The 23,407-nt window shown below is 41.4% G+C and overlaps 1 pseudogene; it reads right to left on the bottom strand.

Annotated features, from left to right (window-relative positions):
• LOC142750372 (RUN and FYVE domain-containing protein 1-like) overlaps positions 1-23,407 on the bottom strand; it is a 498,511-nt pseudogene that overhangs the window by 342,261 nt on the left and 132,843 nt on the right.

Below are 23,407 nucleotides of genomic sequence, written 5' to 3'. Positions count from 1 at the left end.
TGACTAAGCTATGGTGGGAGCGTCCTGCTATTTTTGCCTTCTGGACTAAGGTGGTAGACCTGATAGCAACTATAACGGGTATTGACATTTCTAATGTGCCCTCAACCCTCTTACTCTCTGTGATCCCAGGCTCCCACTCTTAATACGAGTCCTCTGCGCTGTACCCTTATTGCTGCGAGGACAGTAACCTAGACTATAGAAGAGCACTCTTTCTCCATCCATAACGGACTAGTTCAAAGAAATCCCGTATTTGTAGTGTATGGAGGAACTTGTGGCGGACCAGAGAGTGAAGTCTAATGTATATAATGCTTCAGGTAAGTCGATGTAGCTACTTACCTGCAAACGCTGATGCTGCGGCAGAATCAACTGTAGCCTCTGGTGCCGATGTGTCCTCGCTCGTCAGACACGATGCAGGACCTGTGAGTGACGTCACAGCGTGATCTGGCAGAAGCTGGGCGTTCTGAAGAGAAGTGGATGATACTTCTCGTCAGAACGCCCAGCTAGTAAAAGTAGTAAAAACGCCCCGATGTACGCACATAATACACGCCCACTTGGACTTGTACTTTTAAACACACCCACTTGGACTTTTGCAAGCCTCATTTGCATAACTACAAAAATGGTCATAACTTGGCCAAAAATGCTTGTTTTTTTTAAAATAAAAACGTTACTGTAATCTACATTGCAGCGCCGATCTGCTGCAATAGCAGATAGGGGTTGCAAAATCTGGTGACAGAGCCTCTTTAATGACCACCCATACACCTTTTCACGGTGGTCACTAAGGGTACTTATGCCACAGCACCGCCTTTTCACAAACCTGTGTCATAACCTGGGTGTCTTGTACCGGCTAAAACGGGTGTTGAACGGTTTAAAGTCAGCCGGACTTGGAGTTACCCGTTCGATGTCGTGGTCAATAGCGACCGTGGCACCCAAGTGGTTTCAGAGGGAGGGAGCTCCCTCTTTCAGCCCATCGGGTTAGTTTCCATGGCAGCCGGGGCACAAAGGCCCCCAGGTCGGCCATCAATAATACACTGACAGGTATAATACACTGCAATACAGAAGCATTGCAGTATATTATAAAGCGATCATATACTGAAGTCCCATTTTGTGACTAGAAAAAAAAAAAAAAAGTAAATTAATATTAATAAAGTTAATATGAAAAAATACAAAAAGATGACCTGAACTATAAAACTATTACGTTATTTAACCCTCATGGGTGTTTTTGTTCATTCTGCCCTCTAAAAAATGCAATAAAAAACAATCAAATAGTTGTGTGTACCCCAAAATGGTACAAATGAAAATAGATGTCCTGCAAAAAATAAGCCCTTACACAGCCACTTTGGCAGAAAAATAAAAAAGTTGTGTTTCTCAGAATATGGCGACACAAAATCAAATACTTAGTAGCGAAACATAGAAAAACCTACATAAATTTGGCATAGCCGTAATCGTAACAACCCGCAAAATAAAGTTGTTATTTCTACCACATACTAAACCGCGTAAATTTAAGACACAAAAAAAAGGGAATGTCCGTTTTCACTCTGATCCCCGCCATTAACCCCATAAATGCAGCAGTCAAAAGCGACCTCTGCATTTAAGGTGTTTCAAGCCAATCGCCACCCAATTTGCCTAGTATGGGGCCCTAAAAGACTTTGGGTACCAATGAGAACATGGAGTGGGCTCAGAAGCTGAGCCTGCGACATCAGCGGCCGGTGTCAGCTATATGTTATAGCTGAAACCCTTCTTTAATGGTAGGGACCGGCGCTTGTTCCGATCCCAGCCATTAACCCCTTAGATGCAGCGATCAAATGCGATCGCTGCATCTTAGTGGTTTGTAGCCAAATCAGCAGCCCTGCGATGCGATCGCAGGGGTGCCGACAGCTGATATGGCAACAGTAGGTATAAGCGTGGCCTCCTGGTCTGCCAATGCGGAAGCCAAATAGGCGCCGCCCAGAGGCGGAGCCTAATTGGCTTTCTGTCAGTGAACAACAGGTAGCGCAATTTGTTAGAACATAAATCAGACATATAGACCTTCAGGTCCCATTGTGGGACTAAAAAAAAAAGGGAAAAATAGAAGTTGCAAAAAATTAAATAAAAGTTTCAAGTAATATAATTCAACACAATCGCCCATTTCCCTAATCACGTCCTTTATTATTGAAAAAAAATAAACCATACATATTTGATATCGCCACATGCGTAACGGCCTGAACTTTAAAAATATTATGTTATTTATACGCGCAGTTAACTCCGTAAAAAAAAACAATGGCAGAATTGATGTTTTTTGGTCACCTTGTCTTCCAATAATTGGAATAAAAAGTGATCAAAAAGTCGCATGTATCAAAAAATAGTAACTATAAAAATTATAGCTTGTCCTGCAAAAAACAAGCCCTCATACAGTTCAGTCAACTAAAAAAAAATTAAAATGTATGGTCCTCACAACATGGTGTCAGAAAAAATATGCAGTTGTGCAGGCCCGAGGGGAATATTTATTCTGTTTCAAGAGGCGATTTATCAAGGCCCTAAAATTAGGGAACCAGGAATGGGAGGGCCCAAACATATCTGCTGGAAGCGAGAACGCCCGTATTATACCAGGACAACACTTTCCCAGCAAAATTCCCCAAACAGCAAACGTGCATACTGTGCACCAATAAGGGGATACGAAACGACACCATTTATCAGTGTGACACTGGCCTGTGCATAAAGGATTGCTTCACAGTGTAACACACATCTATGGATTATTTTATTGTTTCTTTTTTTGCCCCATTATTATATTACCTGATTATGTCCTGATGTAAGGCAATGAAGAGCGAAAAGCATATCTATATACATACATATGCATATATACATCTACGTCACCAACATGGATCCTGAGATGAGTCGCGAATGGATAAAGCGAGTGTCTCATTGTATTTTTCCTTGTCTACCTCTGTGCTTTCTTTATATCCGTATATACGCCTTTTAGGGCATGTTTCATTTATATTAATGGCTGTATCTTAATATGTCTATTCTTTTATTTATCACTTTGGGCTATTGTAAAGGATCTGCCAGGTACTACGTCTGTGTATACTCCCGGGATTAATCAGTCGACACCTGAGGCCAGACCTCTTAGACTGACACCGGCTCCCACCAACCAGGGTGGCAGGCTCAGGAGTGGAAGAGCCTATCGCGGCCTGGTCAGTCGGAGTTAGCTCCGCCCCCTGTCCATTTATACCTGCCGTGTTCTCTTCCTCAGTGCTTGTTATTCTTCTTGGATTCCTGGCCCCACTGCTGCCTTGCTCCAGTCTGCTTCTGCCTTGCTTCAGTTCCGCTTATCCTGCTTCGCTTTGCCCCTGGCTTGCTTCCTGCTCCGTGCTCTCGTTGGTATACTCCACTACATCCTGATCCTGACTGACTCATTCACCGCTCCGTTTCCTCGCTACTACCCCGTCGCCTAGGGCGGGTCGTTGCAAGTAGGCAGGGACAGGGCGGTGGGTAGATTAGGGCTCACTTGTTCCCTTCACCTCCTTCCTGCCATTACAGCTATCCTTTGATTGCCACTTAACTTATTTTATTTATTTATATATTTTTGTGCTTTAATTGGCACCTTAACACGTTTTTTTCTTCTTGCGTACTATGTATCGCCTTAATCACGTTTGTTTCTGCTTAATATTATTAGATACTTCTTGGCGTACTGTTTAAGTTTATGAATTTAATTATTATGCTTTTTGTAACAACCAAATTTCACTTTTAAAAATACTTAAAGCATGTGTATATTTATAATATTGTTTATACATATTATATTGTATAATTTTTCACTTCTTTGCTTTGTTAAAAATATACTCTTTCTTATATTTCACTTTCACATTTTGTCATTGCACATTATTTTCTAATTTTTTAATGTAGCCACTAGATGGCACCAACATACAGCGGAACACATTTGAATTACATTTTAATTCTACACATAGATATTATATATACAATACAGAGCTATATTAATAATTGTTTGGGCTCTTTTAATGTAAATTTTACACATACTTACATTCTGGATCAATGCTAGGGATGCGCATGAGCAGTGAGGTGGGACGTGGGCTCCCTCCGCCGACCGTCTTATAGCGCTTCCTGCGCGAGCGCTGTTTCCCTGGTGACGCGTCCCGGGATTTGCGCATGCGCAGTGAGGTAGTGACGTTCGGCGGCGGTATTCTCGCGTCACCACGCCAGTCACACTCATGCGCCGCTTGGACCGGCACTTGATTGGTCACGGACAGACCACATGACTTCTTCCATTTATAATTTGAACTGGGCATCGACACAATATTGGCACCCCTTGATAAAGCTACAGGCGAAACGCGCGTCGGGGCGCTACTTCACATCTTGGGTCACACTAACGTTCTCCTAAATATGGGTAAGTGCACCAGCTAGGCATAATTTGGTCTTATGCTATACATTTAATGCACTAGTCACTTTAAGTAAACATATGCTTGTATACTGAGCTTCCTATACTCCATTTCTGTGCTATTTCTATTTTAAGCCAACTTATATAGTTGTATCCCTATTGGAGTTTTCATTGATCTAATTGTTCATGCTATATATTAAATATATGCACATACTTTTGATTAATGTATATACTGGTGATCCTGATACAGATTCATTTAGATTCTCTGTTTTTGTTACTTTGTTGTTATCAATAAAGATTGTATATTTTTCATATTTGATAAACATGAACTCTTTTGTTCTCTAGTTTATATATATATTGCACTACATAGGTAGTGCAATGTATTAGAACATCAAACAAACATTTGGACCTTCAAGTCCCCTAGTGGGACTAAAGAAAAGTGTGAAAAAAAAGTGTAAAAAAAGTAAAAAGAAAAGTTGTAAAAAATGCAATAAAAGTTTCAAGTAATAACATAAAACACAATCGCCCTTATTCCCTTATCAAGTCATTTCTTATTGAAAAAAATAAAGCCATACATATTTGATATCGCTGCGACCGTAACAACCTGAACTATAAAAATATTATGTTATTTATTCCGCAAAGTAAACGCCGTAAAAAAACCTAAAAACTACTGACATAATTGCTATTTTTGGTCCCAAAAATGGTACCTAAAAACTATAACTCGTCTCGCAAAAAACAAGCCCTCATACAGCTCGGTCGATGAAAACATTAAAAAGTTATGGCTCTCACAACTTCGCAACAGAAAAAATCCATTCTCTTTACAAAAGTGATTTTATTGTGCAAAAAGTTGTAAAACATAAAGTTCTATAAATTAGGTATCGCCAGAATCGGACTGACCCGCAGAATAAAGGTAACGTAATTTATAACGCATGGTGAACGCTGTATAAAAAGAACAAAAAAAATATGACAGAATTGGAGTTTTTTGGTTACCTCGTCTCCCAAAAAAAAAAAGATAACAAGTGATCAAAAAGTCGCATGTACCCCAAAATGGTACCAATAAAAACTACAGCTCGTCCCACAAAAAAACAGCCCTCATACCACTACATCTATGAAAAAAAAAAATTAGTTAAGGCTCTAATAATTCAGGAAAGAAAAAATATGCAGTTGTGCCGACCCAGGGGGAACATTTCTTCTGTTTCAAGTGGTGAATTATCAAGGCCCCTAAAATTAGGGAACTAGGAAGGGGCAGCACTTCAAAAACTCAGAAAACCTTTAATCACCTATGCAACGTTTCAATCCCTCAGGACCTTTCTCAAGCATAAAAAACACATCCAAAATCCAAGTATTTAAGGACTCACAGAGTCAATTAGCAATAAATCAGTGATCAAATAAAAAACAATAAATATATGAATAAGTAATAACAAATAAATCAGTTGTAAAATGTATACAAGTACAAGGGTGAAAATTGCATGTGTACGTATAGTTAAATCAGGTACTGGTACAAACACTAAGCAGTCCATGTGTAAACATTGAATAAATAGATCACCCATGTGTATACGTTAAAAACAAGATTGCTTACTGTCATTTGTGGAGGGCGGAAGGACATATTCCTAATGCGTTTACAGCGTCCCTGCATACCAGCTGCGTGAATCCCACGTGTGTGAGCAAGCAAGCATGTCTCATCCGTGAATATGTGATGAAATCCCGCGAGATTACACTATGTAAATCTCGCACATGTGCAGTTGTACCACAACTCACACGGCGGCCACCTTGAAAGATGGAAAAGGGATCATATAAGTCTTGGCAAACTGCTGGTGCATGTTTTGGCTGAAAAGTCACAGAGGGAAGGGACTACTAGATAAGTTTAATGTCCTAAGAGCATAAAGGGGGGATCTAGAGGGGACAAGGGGACTGAAATTGGTCCCCTATGTTAACTTCACTATATCCTGGAGTGCAGCATAAACCAGTGCAACAAACACCCGGATGCTAACACAGCTCAATGTATAAAAATTATGTCATGATGTATACAGATATATATACAAACCCCCAAAAAATTGTTATGCAAGGCAAATAAAACAGTATGAGTCCCAGCATATCCAATAGTAATATCCCACTTCAAAGAGACAAAAACGCTATGGACCAAGCAAGGAAAAATTATGATTCACCACTGTGATGTCTCTGGTTTTACAGCTCACAGTAATTACAGGCTGACAACCTAGTTTTTAAAAATTAAAAAAAAAGGGATTAGTCTGGAACTATAATGGGAAAATAAGACTATGCTTTTAAAAGTGGTAGTGGTAATACCAGTATTATTCCTAGTCAAAGTCTGAACAATAGAGTATAATTGTTGAATAAAGAATTACTCTTCGGGTGGAGGTTCATAACTAAACCGAAGATTATAATGGTCATGATTAATTTTACATGGTACTCTTTCACTCCTGAGCCTGGTGGAATGTCCAGGCCAAAGATTAGGGCCACACATAGGGTGTTTCTAAAACAGGGAGACACAGCATAATAATAAGAGAGCGGTCTTGTTATGGTGGCACAATCTGGGCACCACATATTGGCATATCTATGGAAAAAAAAAACATTTTCACTCTGCAACATCGAGTGCACACCAATTTCTGCCAATCACCTGCGGGGTTAATATGCTCACTACACCCCTAGGTGAATACTTTGAGGGGTGTAGTTTCCAAAATGGGGTCACTTCTGGGGGGGATCCACTGTTTTGGTCCCACAGGGACTTTGCAAATGCGACATAGCGCCCAGAAACCAATCCAGCAAAATCTGTACTCCAAAAGCAAATGGTGCTCCTTCCCTCCTGAGCCCTACCCTGTGACCAAACAGCCGTTTATGACCACATATAGGATATTGCCGTACACAGGAGAAGTTGCTTTACAAGTGTTGGGGTGCTTTTTTTCATTTATTTGTTGAGAAAATGAAAAATTTTCAGCTAAAACTAAGTCTTATTGAAGAAAAAGGATTTTTTTTTATTTTCACTGCCCAATTCTAATAAAATCTATGAAACATCTGTGGGGTCAAAATGCTCACTACACCCCTAGATGAATTCCTCAAGGGGTATAGATTCGTGAATCGAGTCACTTTTGGGGAGTTTCCACTGTACTGGTACCTTAGGAGCTTTGCAAATGTGACGGTGTCAAGAAACCAATCCAGCAAAATCTGTGCTCCAAAAGCCAAATGGCGCACCTTCCCTTCTGATCCTTGCCGTGTGCCCAAACAGCAGTTTATGACCACAATTGGGGTATTGCCTTACTCCATAGAAGTTGCTTTACAAATGTTGGGGTTCTTTTATTCCTTTATTTGTTGAGAAAATGAAACATGTTGAGCTAAAGCTACGCCTTATTGGAAAAAAAAAGGATTTTTTTTATCTTCACTGCCCAATTCTAATAAAATCTATGAAACCCCTGTGGGGTCAAGATGCTCACTACACCCCTAGATGGATTCTTCAAGGGGTGGAGTTTCCTAAATGGAGTCACTTTTTTGTCGTTTTCACTGTTTTGGTCCATTAGGGGCTTTGCAAATATGACGTGGTCTCCGCAAACCATTCCTGCTAAATTTGAGCTCCAAAAGCCAAATGGCGCTCTTTCCCTTCTAAGCCCTGCCGTGTGTCCAAACAGCCGTTTATGACCACATGTGGGTATTGTTTTACTCGGGAGAAATTACTTTACAAATGTAGTGGTGCATTTTCTCCTTTAGTCCTTGTGGAAATGAGAAAAAATTTGGTAAAACTACATTTTCTTTGAAAGAATGTAGATTTTCATTTTCACGGCCTACTTCCAATAATTTCTGCAAAAAACCTGCGGGGTAAAAATGCTCACTATACCCCTAGATAATTTCCTCAAGGGGTATAGTTTCCAAAATGGGGTCACTTTTGGGTGATTTCCACTGTTTGGCACCGCAAGAGCCTTTCAAACCGGACATGATGCCTAAAATATTTTCTAATAAAAAGGAGGCCCCAAAATCCTCTAGGTGCTCCTTTGCTTCTGAGGCCAGTGATTCAGTCAATAAGTGCACTAGGGCCACATGGGGTATTTCTAAAAACTGCAGAATCTGGGAAATGGATATTGAGTTGCGTTTCTCTGGCAAAACTTTCTGTGTTCCAAAATAAATAGATGAGAAATGAATTTCTGCAAAAAAAAAAGAAATTTAAAAATTTCACATCTTCTTTGTCTTAATTCCTGTGAAACGTCTAAAGGGTTAAGAAACTTTCTAAATGCTGTTTTGAATATTTTGAGGGGTGAAGTTTTTAAAACGGGGTGACTTATCGGGGGTTTCTAATATACAAGGCCCTAAAATCCGCTTCACAACTGAACTGGCCCCTTTAAATCAGCCTTTTGAAATTTTCTTGAAAATGTGAGAAATTGCTGCTAAAGTTCTAAGCCGTGTAACGTCCTAGAAAAATATAAGGATGCTCAAAAAACAATGCCAATCTAAAGTAGACATATGGGTGATGTTAATTAGCAACAATTTTGTGTGGTATTACTATCTGTCTTACAAGCCGATACATTTAAATTAAGAAAAATGCAAATTTTTGAAATTTTTCGCTACATTTTGGTGTTTTTCACAGTTAAATACTTAATGTATCGAGCAAATTTTGCCAGTAACATAAAGGCCAATGTGTCACGAGAAAACAATCTCAGAATCGCTTGGATAGGTAAAAGCATTCCAAAGTTATTACCACATAAAGTGAATCATTTCAGATTTGAAAAAATTGGCTGTGTCCTGAAGACCAAAACAGGCTGTGTCCTTAAGGGGTTAAAGAGGCTCTATCACCACATTATAAGTGCCCTATCTTCTACATAATGTGACCGGCGCTGTAAAGTAGATTACAGCAGTGTTTTTATTTATCACTTTTGACCAAGTTATGACCTATTTTAGATTTATGCTAATGACTTTCTTAATGCCCAAATTTGACCAAGTGGGCATTGTAAAGGGGAGTGTATGACGCTGACCAATAAGCGTCATACACTTCTCTCCATTCATGTACTCAGCACATAGTGATCTTGCGTTGTTCACGATGTGAAGTCACTTACTCACACCTTAACGTTACTGAAGTGTCTTGAGAGTGAATAGACATCGCTTCCAGCCAGGACGCGATGTCTATTCACAATCCCGACACTTCTGTAACGTTTGTGTGGGACTTACAGCACAGCACATCGAGATCATGCTTGCTGTCATTAAGTCCCACACAAACGTTACCGAAGTGTCGGCATTAAGAAAGTCATTAGCATAAATATAAAATAGGTCATCACTTGGTCAAAATTGCTCGTTTTTCTAAATAAAAAAACACTGCTGTAATCTACATTACAGCGCAGATCACATTATGTAAAAGATAGGGAACTTATAATGTGGTGACAGAGCCTCTTTAAGCTATGATTAAGAACCCTAGAGGTTTGAAACGCATAAGCGTGGTCCTGGGATTATCATAATAAACATCCAGTTTTTAGAAATGACCGAATAAAACTTATATTTTTTACAAGAGTGCTGGATATACCGCTTTTCACTCTTTATTGCCTTGTATGCATGCTGTTGATTCAGGATTTCTCTTGGGATATCTTCGAGCATCATCATTATTCACATCGTGGACCGGATAAAGGCATGGATTAACGCAGTGGGCACGCGGTGAGTGAACCCTTGTATGTATTTTTCTCTATGCCCTGATGTACTCCGCGCAGCTTACATGTACCCCCACATTATAAACTGAAAACTACTACCAAGCAAAATCTGTGCTTCAAAATCCAAATGGTACTGCCTCCCTTCTGAGCCCTACACTGTGCCCAAACAGCAGTTTACTACCACATATATGGCATAGCCATACTCGGGAGAACCCTTTAAAAAATATTTGGGGTGTGTCTCTCCAGTGGCACAACATATTTGCCACTGAATTGGCATATCTAGGGAAAAATTGCAATTTATACTTTATGGAAAAGACCTGTGGGGTTAAAACGCTCACTACACTCCTTAATAGATGCCTTGAAGGGCGTAGTTTCCAAAATGGGGACACTTCTCAGGTTTTTTTTTTTTATTACTTCACATCAGAGCCTCTGCAATTGTGAACCAATACTTTGTAAGTCACCAAATGAAGCCTCAATTTCACATGGTACTCTTTCAATCCTGAGCCCTGTAATATGTCCAAGCAAAAGATTAGTGCCGCATGTAGGGTGATTCTAAAACCGGGAATCACAGCATAATAATTAGAGAGCTGTCTTTACATGAATTAGAGAGCTGTCTTTACATGGTGGCACAAGCTGGGCAACACATATTGGAAGATCTATGAAAAAACTGCCATTTCCACTCTGCAAAATCGAGTGTACACCAATTTCTGGAAAACACCTGCGGTGTTAACATGTATACTACACACTTAGGTGAACACCTTGGGGGGTGTAGTTTCCAAAATTAGGTAATTTCTGGGGGGTTTCCACTGTTTTGGTCCCACAGGGACTCTGCAAATGCGGCATAGCGACCAGAAACCAATCATGCAAAATCTGCACTCCAAAAGCCAAATGGCGCTCCTTCCCTTCGGAGCCCTGCCGTGTGCCCAACAGCAGTTTATTACTACATATGAGGTACTTTGGGAGAAATGTTGGGGTGCTTTTTCTCTTTTTTGCAAAAATTTAAAAATGTATTATTGAAAAAAAATGTTTTTATTTTCACTGCCAATTCTAATAAAAAACTATGAAACACCTGTGGGGTCAAAATTCTTACTACACTCCTAGATTAATTCCTCAAGGTGTGTAGTTTCTTAAATGGAATCACTTTTGGGGAGTTTCCACTGTACTGGTGCCTTAGGGCCTTTGTATATGTGACATAGTGCCGAGAAACCAATCCAGCAAAATCTGCGCTTCAAATAGCATGCCTTCCATTTACGAGTCCTGCCATGTGCCCAAAAAGCAGTTTATGACCAGATGTGGGGTATTTTTGTACTTTGGAGAAGTTTATTTACAGATGGTGGCTTTTTCTTCTTTATTCCCTCTGGAAATTGTTTTTTTTTTTTAGCTAAATAATGTTAATTTTTCATTTTCACGTCCAAATTCTAATAAAATATATGAAACACCTGTGAGGTCAAAATGCTCAGTTCACCCCTAGATGAATTCCTTGTGGGGTGTAGTTTCCAAAATGGGGTCTTTTTGGGGGTTTTTCTTTTGCATCACAAGAACTCTTCAAACCTGACATGGCGCCTAAAATATAATCTAATAAAAAGGAGGCCCCAAAGTTTTCTAGGTGCTCCATTGCTTCTGAGGCCTGTGCATTAGCACACTAGGGCCACATGTGGGCTATTTCTAAAAACTTCAGAATCTGGGCAGTAAATATTGAGGTGTGTTTCTCTGGTAAAACCTTCTGTGTTACAGATAAAAAAAGATTAAAAATGAATTCCTGCAAAAAAATTGAATTTGTAAATTTCACCCCTACTTTGCTTTAGTTCTTGTGAAACACCTAAAGGGTTAATAAACTAAATTCAGTTTTGAATATTTTGAGGAGCGCAGTTTTTAAAATGGGGTGATTTATGGGGGTTTGTATTGTATGTGCCCATCAAAGCTATCTCACAACTGAACTGGTCCCTGTAAAAAAAAAAAACTTTTGAAATTTTGTTGAAAATGTGAGAAATTTCTACTAAAGTTCTAAGCCTTGTAACGTCCTAGAAAAATAAAAGGATGTTCAAAAAGATGATGCAACCATAAAGCAGACATATGGGGATGTTAATTAGCAACTGCTGTATTTTGTGTGGTATAATTATCTGTCTTACAAGCAGATACATAAAAAATTAAAAAAATGCAAATTTTTACATTTTTCACAAAACGTTGGTGTTTTTCACTATTAACCCCTTCCGAACATCCACAGTATATATACGGCGCATTCGGGAGGTGCTTCCCGCAAAGGGCCGTATAGGTACTGCACAGCGGGAATCAGTTGCACGGTGACCATGTAAAAAGTACAGATGGCTGTTGGCCCTGATAGCAGGCTATCTCTACTACTCGCCCAGGGTGCCGTTGCGGCCCCCGGCATCGGCGATCGTTGCTATCGGTTGGTCAATTCTGACTGGCCAATCGCAGGCATTTTTGTTAAAACCGTGCCCTGGAGTCACAGGGCACAGTTATACGGTGGTGATGGGTGCTGTCTAAGACAGCACCCATCACTATCAACGTCTTCTAGGGAGGTGGCAGTGATGCCACCTCTAGGAGTGCTCTGATAGGACGGTCAGTAATGTCCGACCAATTGGAGCACTGGCGGGTGTTATGATTTACAGACATCGCTCTGCACGTATCATTCCGGTTTGGAGCGGCATGCAGAGCGGTTGAGATACTGTCTGTGTGCTGTGCTGTGATTTGTAATGCGATCCACACTAAAGTGTAAGAAATAGAAAGTGCTTTTTTTGCTGCTGCGGTCTGATCACCAGTAGTTTTTGTTTTTTTTGCGATCAGACAGATTTTTTGGCCCTTTCCCTGGCCCTGTCCCACCTCACCACCTCCCTGTCCCACCCAATTCAAAAAAATCATGTGCCAAAAATGTATGCTGATCAGTGATGGCGGTCACTGATCAGCATCTGTGGTCAATTTTTGGCACAGGAATTTTTTGGGGTGTAATTTTTTAATTTTCACCATCTCCCTGTATGCGCCCTGCAGCCACGAAGTGCTGGTTAGTGACAGTCATCACTGATTAGCATCTGTGGATTTTTTTTTTCCGCAGGTTCCATTTTGGTACTTTTTTTTTTCCCCTTTTTGTATCCACACCAATTACTTGTTTGTGTCCTCCATCCACTGAGCGCTGATCAGTGACCGCCATCGGTGTTCAATATTTGGTCCAAGAATTATTAAAATTTTTACAATTATAAAATTTGAACTGTCTACCTGTGTGCACCCAGCGGCCACAAAGGGCTGATTAGCTATCAGCATCTGTGGTAATTTGTTGGCGCGTTTTTTTTGTGTGATCTTTTTTTATATTATTTCACCCGCGCGTTTCCGTAGTATGCGTCAGAAAAAACAGTAAAAAATGTATAATAGTAATTCTTCTAATCTTCTCATTTCTGTTCATTATACACATGTAAAAACACTATACACACACACACACACACACACACACACACACACACACACACACACACCTCCCCTGTGTAAAAATGAAAGTTGATTACACATGTTAAAACACCACACACCCGTGCTATAAATCACAATGTTCCAATCATTCAGAAGGATGTATTCAGTGGAGGAGGAATATGCCATCATTGCCTCGGACACGGATATGGACTGCGAGGGAGACAAGGAATATGCTCTACTCCTTTTTGTTTCCTCCTCTTTCTTCTCCTCCAGTGATGAGGAAACCCCTAAAGGCGCCCCAGTAGAGCAGCCTAGGCAACGTCAATGATTGATCCCGTGTGGACTCCACCCACCGAAAATTATAAGCCTCAAATTCCAGATTTTATAGGCTGCTCAGGAATTCAGTTTCAGACTGCAGGCCTCAGAGAAATTGACTTTTTTCAAGGTCTTTTTCTGAGGATTTTGTTAATTTAATGGTAGCCCATACTAATCTGTACGCCCAATAATTTGTAACCCAAAACCCCACTTCATCATTTGTTAGGTGGACCCCTGTAGATGCAGCGGAGATGAGGACATTTTTGAGCCTTGTACTGCATGAGGCTAGTGAGAAAGCCAGAGATTAGGCAATACCGGAATGCAGATATTTTGTACAACACCCCAATTTACCGCATGACCATGTCCCGGACTCGCTTTGAAGTGATTTTAAAAAATGTAGATTTTCTTGCCCTAGTTCCAATAATTTCTGCAAAAAACCTGTGGGGGACAAAATGCTCACTATACCCCTAATTTCCTCAAGGGGTGTAGTTTCCAAAATGGGGTCACTTGTGGGGGATTTTCACTGTTTTGGCATTGCAAGAGCTCTTCAAACTTGACATGGTGCCTAAAATATATTCTAATAAAAAGGAGGCCCCAAATTTCACTAAGTGCTCCTTTGCTTCTGAGGCCGGTGCTTCAGTCCATAAGCACACTAGGGCCACATGTGGGATATTTCTAAACACTGCAGAATCTGGGCAATAGTTACTGAGTTGCGTTTCTCTGGTAAAACCTTCTGCGTTACAAATAAAATGTAGAAAATACACATTTCTGCAAAAAAAAAAAAAAAATTTGTACATTTCCCCTCTACTTTGCTTTAATTCCTATGAGACGCTTAAAGAGGCTCTGTCACCACATTATAAGTGCCCTATCTCCTACATAAGGAGATCGGCGCTGTAATGTAGGTGACAGTAATGCTTTTTATTTAAAAACGATCTTTTTTCACAACGTTAGGAGCGATTTTGGTTTATGCTAATGAGCTTTTTTAATGCCCAAGTGGGCGTACTTTTACTTTCGACCAAGTGGGCGTTGTGCAGAGGAGTGCATGACGCTGACCAATCGGCATCATGCACTCCTCTCCATTCATTTACACTGCACTAGCGATATAGTTATATCACTATGTGCAGCTACATACACAAGCCCTAACATTACTACAGTGTCCTGATAATGAATACACATGACCATCCAGCCTGGACGTCATGTGTACTCAGAATCCTGACACTTCTGACTCTTTTTTTGTGAGATTCCGGCAAGTGAAACCAAATCTCGTTTAGCTCCGTAATCTCGCGAGATTTGGTTTCACTTGCCGGAATCTCACAAAAAAGAGTCAGAAGTGTCATGCACTCCTCTGTACAACGCCCACTTGGTCGAAAGTAAAAGTACGCCCATTTGGGCATTAAGAAAGCTCATTAGCATAAACCAAAATCGCTCCGAACGTGAAAAAAGATCGTTTTTTTAAATAAAAAGCATTACTGTCACCTACATTACAGCGCCGATCTCCTTATGTAGGAGATGGGGCACTTATAATGTGGTGACAGAGCCTCTTTAAAGATTTAAGAAACTTTCTAAATGCTGTTTTGAATACTTTGAGGGGTGCAGTTTAAAAAATGGGGTGATTTATTGGGGGGTTTCTAATATACAAGGCCCTCAAGACCACAGCCTTTTGAAATAATTGAAAATTTGATAAATTGCTGCTAAAGCTCTAAGCCTTGTAACGTCCTATAAAAATAAAAAAATGTTCAAAAAACGATGGCAATCTAAAGTAGACATATGGTGGATGTTAATTAGCAACTATTTTGTGTGGTATAACTGCCTATCTTACAAACAGATACAGCAGAAGAAATTACAAACCTCTTCATTTAACTTTGAATTTGTCTTCTCCAAAAGCTCAATTTTTGATTGAAGATCTCCAACAGTGCAACTAAAATATAAAGATAGAAATATTTACAAACATGAATTAATAAGAAAGAAAACCTTGAATTAAATGTGATATGTTTCTATGAAACCTGGCTTAATGCACCCAGGTCAACAATGTGATCTCTGTAATCTCCTGTTGATTTTCTTAATTTGTCAACAGCATTAGGCTATGTTCACATATACGTCAAGGTTCTGTTCTGACGTTCTGTCTGAGCTTTCCGTCAGAACAGAGCCCTGACTGACACAAACTGAAACCATAGGTTGCCGTTTCTATCACCACTGATTTCAATAGTGATGGATCCGGTGCCAATGTTTTTAGTTTGTCTCAGTTGTGCAAGGGTTCCGTCGTTTTGACGGGATGAATACCATAGTCGACTACGGTATTCATCCCGTCAAAAAGACGAAAGCCTTGCACAACGGAGACAAACTGAAACCATTGGTACCGGATCCGTCAGCATTGAAATCAATGATGGAACGGAGCCCTGATGTAGATGTGAACGAAGCCTAAACATACAAGGATTCTTCATATTTACATTCCATATATTGCAACATTATAGATAAATATCTGTACTTAAGGTGTGTTCACACGGGACAGATACGCTGCAAAAAATTCTGTAACAAAAATTGACATGTTGCGGATATAAAATTTGCACCACAGGTCAATTTCCGCAGATATTTTTTTCCGCAGCATATGGATGAGATTAATAATACGCTGTGGATTTTCCATCTGAAAAAGCCAGATGAAAAAAGCCAGATGCTACGTGTGAACACCCTTAAATTAATTGTCTCATGAAGACAAAACTTGTCCATATGCCCTATTAACACCTTCACAATCCATTCAGTACTATGCATTGTTCATGCTCAGTTCAGTAATAGTACTTTGTGGCTTTAATGCAGCGCCATTTCCACCCACAATGTCTATGTGCTGTGATAACTGCTGTCTCGGACAGCAGGCTATCACAGCTCAGTACCCAGGGACCAATCGCGGTGTTCCCACCTCGGCAATCGCCGCTATTTGTTAGTCAGTGACTACTGTCCAATGGCAGCGATTGCTGACGTCAGACACTGCCGTTACCGCCCACACCTGCCCTGAACTTCTCTGTTCGGTTTCGAGAGTCATTCAGAGCGAGTGTTAGGAGCTGTTGCTGTGTTAGTAAAACTTGTACTAAAGCCTTTTTGTTGCGGATCGTCATTTCCTCCATCCTCCTTCACTCTCCACACCTGTCCTTGTCACCCACAAGGTTTTGGTCAGTGATCTCGGTCACTGACCACTTACCAGCCTTCGGTGCCACATCTTTTGGACACTGGGGTTATTATTTTTCGTTATAAAAAAAAATAATTTAAAAAAAAAAAATGTATATAATAAAAAAAAAAAGTTAGTATAGATAGTATTAGGGTTTGTTAGTTAGTTTCAGGAAACCGTCAAAAACCGTAGTTATGTTCAGTGTCAGGGAATTTAGCATCCGGAATCTGTCTCCGTAGTTAAATGTTAGGGATCCAACACCGAAGATAGGTTTAGCGTCAGGGAAGCACAGAATAATCTAGTTAGGTTTAGCGTCAGGGAAGCACAGAATAATCTAGTTAGGTTTAGCGGCAGGGAAGTCCACTTGTTCTATAACCACTTCTTTGCTCTTTTAAAAAAAAATAAAACTATAAATATATAGGTATATATTTGGATGGGTATTACCCCCGTACAATTTATATATAATATATGTCGGAGTAACTCACACTAGGTGTACACCACCGATTGTCAATGTATGATTGAAGGAACAGGGGGAGTAGGAAAAGTAGTGTGTTTCATAGATATAAAAAATAAAAAATACTTTATTATTAAATTGTTATTAAAAACAATGTTGGATGTAATTTACGTTGCGCCAAAGTCCCCTAGATTGGCACAATATGACAAATTATGTCTAAATTAAATTGCTCCAATTCTATAGTAGTATATTGATTTATATAGACGACTGACCTCTCAGTGTTGGTGAGAAAACAGTCAATTGCAAGCAAAAAATTATTATTAAGGTTCCTCCAACGGGCTGTAGATAAAGCCCAGCGATGGGGAAACCCCTACATCAATCTTGCTGCAATGGGTTCCATGTACATGCATATAACTGCATAGATTGCATGCACAAATATCCTGTGTGAGCAGACACGACACAGCAGAGTCGAAACTGCTGCGTGCCAGCAACTACATAGGAGTAGGAAAGGAACAAGCCACAACAACTGACAGCAGTTTCAACTCTGCTATGCCGAGATACACATACATGATAACACACAAGCTGTGATTCGCAAGTCATTGACTGCCTGACAGGGCAGAGTATTTGCTGATACATCATTCACAGGTCACTATCTAGGCAATTCAACAGTGCTGTCCCTTGTTGTGGCTTGTTCCTTTCCTACTCCTGTGTAGTTGCTGGCACGCAGCAGTTTCGACTCTGCTGTGTCGTGTCTGCTCACATAGGATATTTGTGCATGCAATCTATGCAGTTATATGCATGTACATGGAACCCATTGCAGCAAGATTGATGTAGGGGTTTCCCCATCGCTGGGCTTTATCTACAGCCCGTTGGAGGAACCTTAATAATAATTTTTTGCTTGCAATTGACTGTTTTCTCACCAACACTGAGAGGTCAGTCGTCTATATAAATCAATATACTACTATAGAATTGGAGCAATTTAATTTAGACATAATTTGTCATATTGTGCCAATCTAGGGGACTTTGGCGCAACGTAAATTACATCCAACATTGTTTTTAATAACAATTTAATAATAAAGTATTTTTTATTTTTTATATCTATGAAACACACTACTTTTCCTACTCCCCCTGTTCCTTCAATCATAAATATAGAGGTAGCAGCCTATCTTTCTTTTATACATACCTTTACACAGGTCTAAGCACAACATAATAAAAATGTCCCAACGGTCATTTACTACCGAAGAGGCATAGTCAATTTTTCCAGTAATAAAGAGGATGGACCCCCCAGGACCAGCAACCACCACCACAGTTGAAACCCCCGAGTCAAGTGACCCCATTGTAGTTGAAACCACTGAGTGAAGTGACCCCATTTGGACCCCCACACCAGACAATTATGAGCTCCAAATACCAGAGTACACGGCCAGCCCCTCAAATCAAATATAACACGGCAGGGCTCAGCGAGATGGACATTTTAAAATTATTTTTCACTGATCACTTATAAATGCCCAACAGCATATCAAGAAGAACTTCACATAATTATATGCCCAATCCCACAGTTGGACCCCTGTAGACGCAGAGTTGGGGTTCTGGGGACAGCTCTTGAACATGGGGCTTCTGAAAAAGCCATCCATTAGGACGCACTGGAGCACGGACATCTTATACCACACCCTGATGTACCGCATGGCCATGTCCAGGATTCGTTATGAGGCAATGCCTAGCTTCTTACAATATGCTGATAATGAGCAGTGTCCCCTCTAAAATGACCCCAGTTTTGACCGTTTAAATATAAGTGGACACCCCTATTAGACCATTTCAGTGACTGGTTTACCCAAGAATACAACCCTACGAAGTTTATTTCTATTGACAAGTCCCTGGTACATTTTAAAGGGAGGCTTTAATTCCACCAGTACCTGCCGAGTAAGAGAGCAAGGAATGGCATGAAGATGTATAAATAGTGCGAGAGTGCATCAGGGTATACTTACAAATTTAGGGTATATGAAAGGAAGGACACCAGTATTTCAACCCAAGAATGCCCCCCCCCCCCCTTACTGGGAGTTAATGCAAAAATTGTGTGGAATTTGGTGCACCCAATGCTGGACCAGGGTTACCACCTCTAACTGGATCATTTTTATACAAGCCTCCCACTCTTCAAGAGCCTCGCTTCCAGAAGTACTGCAGCATGCGGCACCGTTAAAAAACAAAATGTGAGGCCTCCCTAAGACACTGCTTGAGCAAATACTCAGAAGGGGTGAGAGCAGGGCAAAATCAAGCAGCAACACATTGCGTGTGAAGGGCAAAGACAAGGACAACAGAGAGGTCCTTGTATTGACAACAATATATGGCCACATCATTACCCATGTACCAGTACAGAAACCCTCAAACCAGACTGCATCCTAGACTATAACAGGTACATGGGAGGCAGTGGCGTAGCTATAGAGGTCGCAGCGGTCGCAATAACGACCGGGCCCCAAAGCCAGAAGGGCCCACGGCCCCCCGCACCACATCAATAAAAAGTTACTATAGTAACTCGGGCCGCGGGCCCGTTACTATAGTAACTAACAATACTTACCTTCCTGGTTCCGGAGAGCAGCGGAGGTCCTGACGTCACAGCGCTGTGCGTAGCGCATGACGTCACATCGCTATGCACCGCACACAACATCCTGATCCTGGATAGTCAGGACATCCACTGCAGCTGAAGAGGAGGGTAAGATTAATATCCCTGTTTGCTGAAGCAGATTGGCGGGGTCCGACTCCCGGGACCCGGCCAATCAGCTGTTTTGAAGGGGCCGCAGCACTCGTACGACAGCTGCTTCCACTTCATTCCGTCACTTGCTCACACTGTGAATCCATGTGAGCGATTCACGGTGTGAGCGAGTAAGGGAAATGAAGGGGAAGCAGCTCTCGTACGAGTGCTGCTGCCCCTTCAAAACAGCTTATTGGCATGCTCCCGGGAGTCGGACCCCGACACATCAGCTATTGATGGCCTATCCTGAGGATAGGCCATCAATGTTTAGGGACTGGACAACTCCTTTAAGCCTACGATGTAGCAGGCTTAGAGGGCCAATGAGACAGGATCACAGATTGTGTGATGCTGTCTGCTGGGCCCTGTATCTAAGACAATCACATGGTAGGCTTAGATACAGGGCCCATGTGTGATCCTGTCTGATGGGCCCTGTATTTAAGCCTACCTTGTGGTAGGCTTAGATACAGGGTCCCACAGACAGTATCACACATGGGCCTTGTATCTAAGCCTAACACATGTTACTAATAGTTTTTTGTGTGTTTTCTTACAGGTTTCGGCTGTTGGACTATGTCGGATTCCAGGACTACTTAGATGACGTTTTTTTTATTATCAATAAAATGATTAATGAGGGTTGTGTGGATTTTTTTTTTTTATTTCAATAAAATATTTTTTCTATGTCTGTGTTTTTTTTTAAACTATATTACTAACGCCTTAGTAATGGCCGCCGGCTGATTGACAGCGTCCATAAGGCGGGGCTTAGTGTTTGCCGGTGCAGAGGCTAACACTAACCCCCTTTATTAGCCCAGTACCCACCCCCACCAGGAGTGCTGGGAAGAGCCGGGTACGATCCAGTACTTGACCATCTGTAGTGATGGTCGGGCAATGGGGAGGCCCGCAGGCAGGTATTATTAGGCTGGGAAAGGCCAGAAACAGTGACCCTTCCCATCCTGGTAATGCTGCCTGCTGCTGCTTTATTGTATCTGGCTGGTTATGAAAAATGGGGGGGCCCCCACGTCATTTAAAAAAAATAAAATAAAAAATAATTGGAAAGAACGATGTTGGGTGGGCCCCCCCCCAATTGGCAGGCCCCCCCCCCCAATTGGCAGCCCCCCCCCCAATTAGCGGGCCCCCCCCCCCAATTTTCATAACCAGACAGATACAACACAGCTGCAGCAGCCTAGCATTAGCAGGGTGGGAAGGGCCACTATTTTTGGCCTTCCCCAGCCTAATACTACCAGCCTGCGGCCGCCCCGATGCCTTGCCGTCACTACAGATGGTCGGGTACTGGTTCGTACCCGGCTCTTCCCAGTACCCCTGGTGGCGGTGGGTACCGGGGTAATAATGGGGGTTAGTGTTGGCCTCTGCACCTGCTTACATTAAGCCCCGTCTTAGTAATGGTGGTTGTCCATCAACCAGCGGCCATTACTAAGGCGGTAATATTAAAGTTTAAAAAAATACAAGCACATAGAAAAAATATTTTAATGAAATAAAAAAATACACACAACCCTCATTAAACATTTTATTGAGAATAAAAAAACGCTGTCATTGAAGTAGTCCTCGAATCCGAAGTAGTCCAACAACCGAACTTGTAAAAAACACAAACACACAAAAATAATTAGTAACACATAAAGAAGCAAAACAATTATTATTCTTACCTTTCCTGGGTCCAGCGCTGGAGCTGCCGTGTCAGCGAGCTGGGCCCTATATCTATTCCTATCATGTGTGATACGGTCTGCTGAGCCACTGTATCTAATCCGATCATATGTGATACTGTCTGCTGAGGTTTGTATCTAATCCTATCATGTGTGATACTGTCTGCTGAGCCAATGTATTTAATCCTATTCATAGTTTATAGGGTCGTAGTGCTATAGATATGCTATGCTGTCTCCTATGCACACAATTATTTTTTTTTGGGGGGGGGGGCATATGTATTGGGGCTATTTCCCCTGACATTTTAAGTCCTTAGTGATGCCCCTAGCTGCTAGTGCTGCATTGTTGGGTCACTTAGGAGACCCAGTGATGCAGCTGAAAGCTGCGGACCGTCGGCCATGAGAAGTTTGCGGGGGGGCCCAATAAGAACTTCTGTATCGGGGCCCATGAGCCTTTAGCTACTCCCCTGATGGGAGGGGTGGGCTTATCAGAACATGTCAAGAAGCCATAAACCGCCATGCGGAAATCGAGGTTGTGGTATAAGAAGCTGGCCGAGCACACCACACTGATGGCATTGTACGATCGGTACATGTTACATCGATGTGCAGGCCAAAGGGGAACTTACCTGAAATTTCAAGAGTTGGTTATCAAGCACCTAATCTTTAGGGACAAGGAAGGGGGAGGCCCTTCTGCAAGTGAGACCACACGCATAGTACCAGGGCAACATCTTCCAGGAAAAGTTCTCCAAACTGGCAAGAACGGAAAGAGCCAAAAGAGGTGCAGACTCTGCACAAAGAGAGGGATAAGAAAGGACACAATATATCAATGTGACAGGGCTCTGTAGGAAAGTTTTTTTAAATTTATCATATATCCCTTAATTTTTAATTTACCCTCTTCTATTTACCCTGATGCACTCTGCAGAGCTTATGCCACTGCCTGTCGCATGCCGCCTATTTCTCTTCTGAGCCCTGCCGTGTGCCTAGACAGTAGCTAACAGCCACATGTAGGGTATTGTCGTACCCGGGAGAACCCTCAGTACAATTTATTGGGTGTATGTCTCTGGTGGCACATGCTGGGCACAATTTATCGGGAACTGAAATGGCATATACATATAGAAAATTGCAAATATCACTTTGCACCATCTGCTGCGCATTCGCTTTTTTTTTAAATTCTTTATTTTCGTGGCCAAAAGCCACATTTTCACACAATAAAAAAAAATACAGCATATACATATGGGAAGATGAAACACATACAGAGATGGAGATGAATGACACTGAACAGCGTATTGTAAACCTATCAAGAGGTAGGACATTACCGTACAAATCCATAACAACTGATTAACACTCCCCGATATGTGGAAGAAAGAAGAGACAGAGCAATAGATGCAAGAGAAATGAATAGGGTGAAGGGAGGAGGGAGGACATCGCTTCCCACCGAGGATATCCCTGCAACTTCAGTGAGAACCCACTATGGGCTACTGACCAGCGTCCATCCTTCTAAGAATGTCTTTGTAGGAGTCTGAATCCTGGAACCCAATCCAAGGGGACCAAGTGAGGCAAAACCTAGCGTGGGTGTCATGAATGCAAGTGGTCAGGTCCTACATGTGCATGAGGTCATTAACCCTTGAAACCCAGAGGGACAAAGTGGGAGGAGAGGAACTCATCCATCG

This window comes from Rhinoderma darwinii, chromosome 3 (genome assembly GCF_050947455.1).
Source record: "Rhinoderma darwinii isolate aRhiDar2 chromosome 3, aRhiDar2.hap1, whole genome shotgun sequence".
NCBI classification, from domain to species: domain Eukaryota; kingdom Metazoa; phylum Chordata; class Amphibia; order Anura; family Rhinodermatidae; genus Rhinoderma; species Rhinoderma darwinii.
Note: the sequence above shows the minus strand (reverse complement) of the source record. Positions and strands in the feature narration are given on the sequence as shown.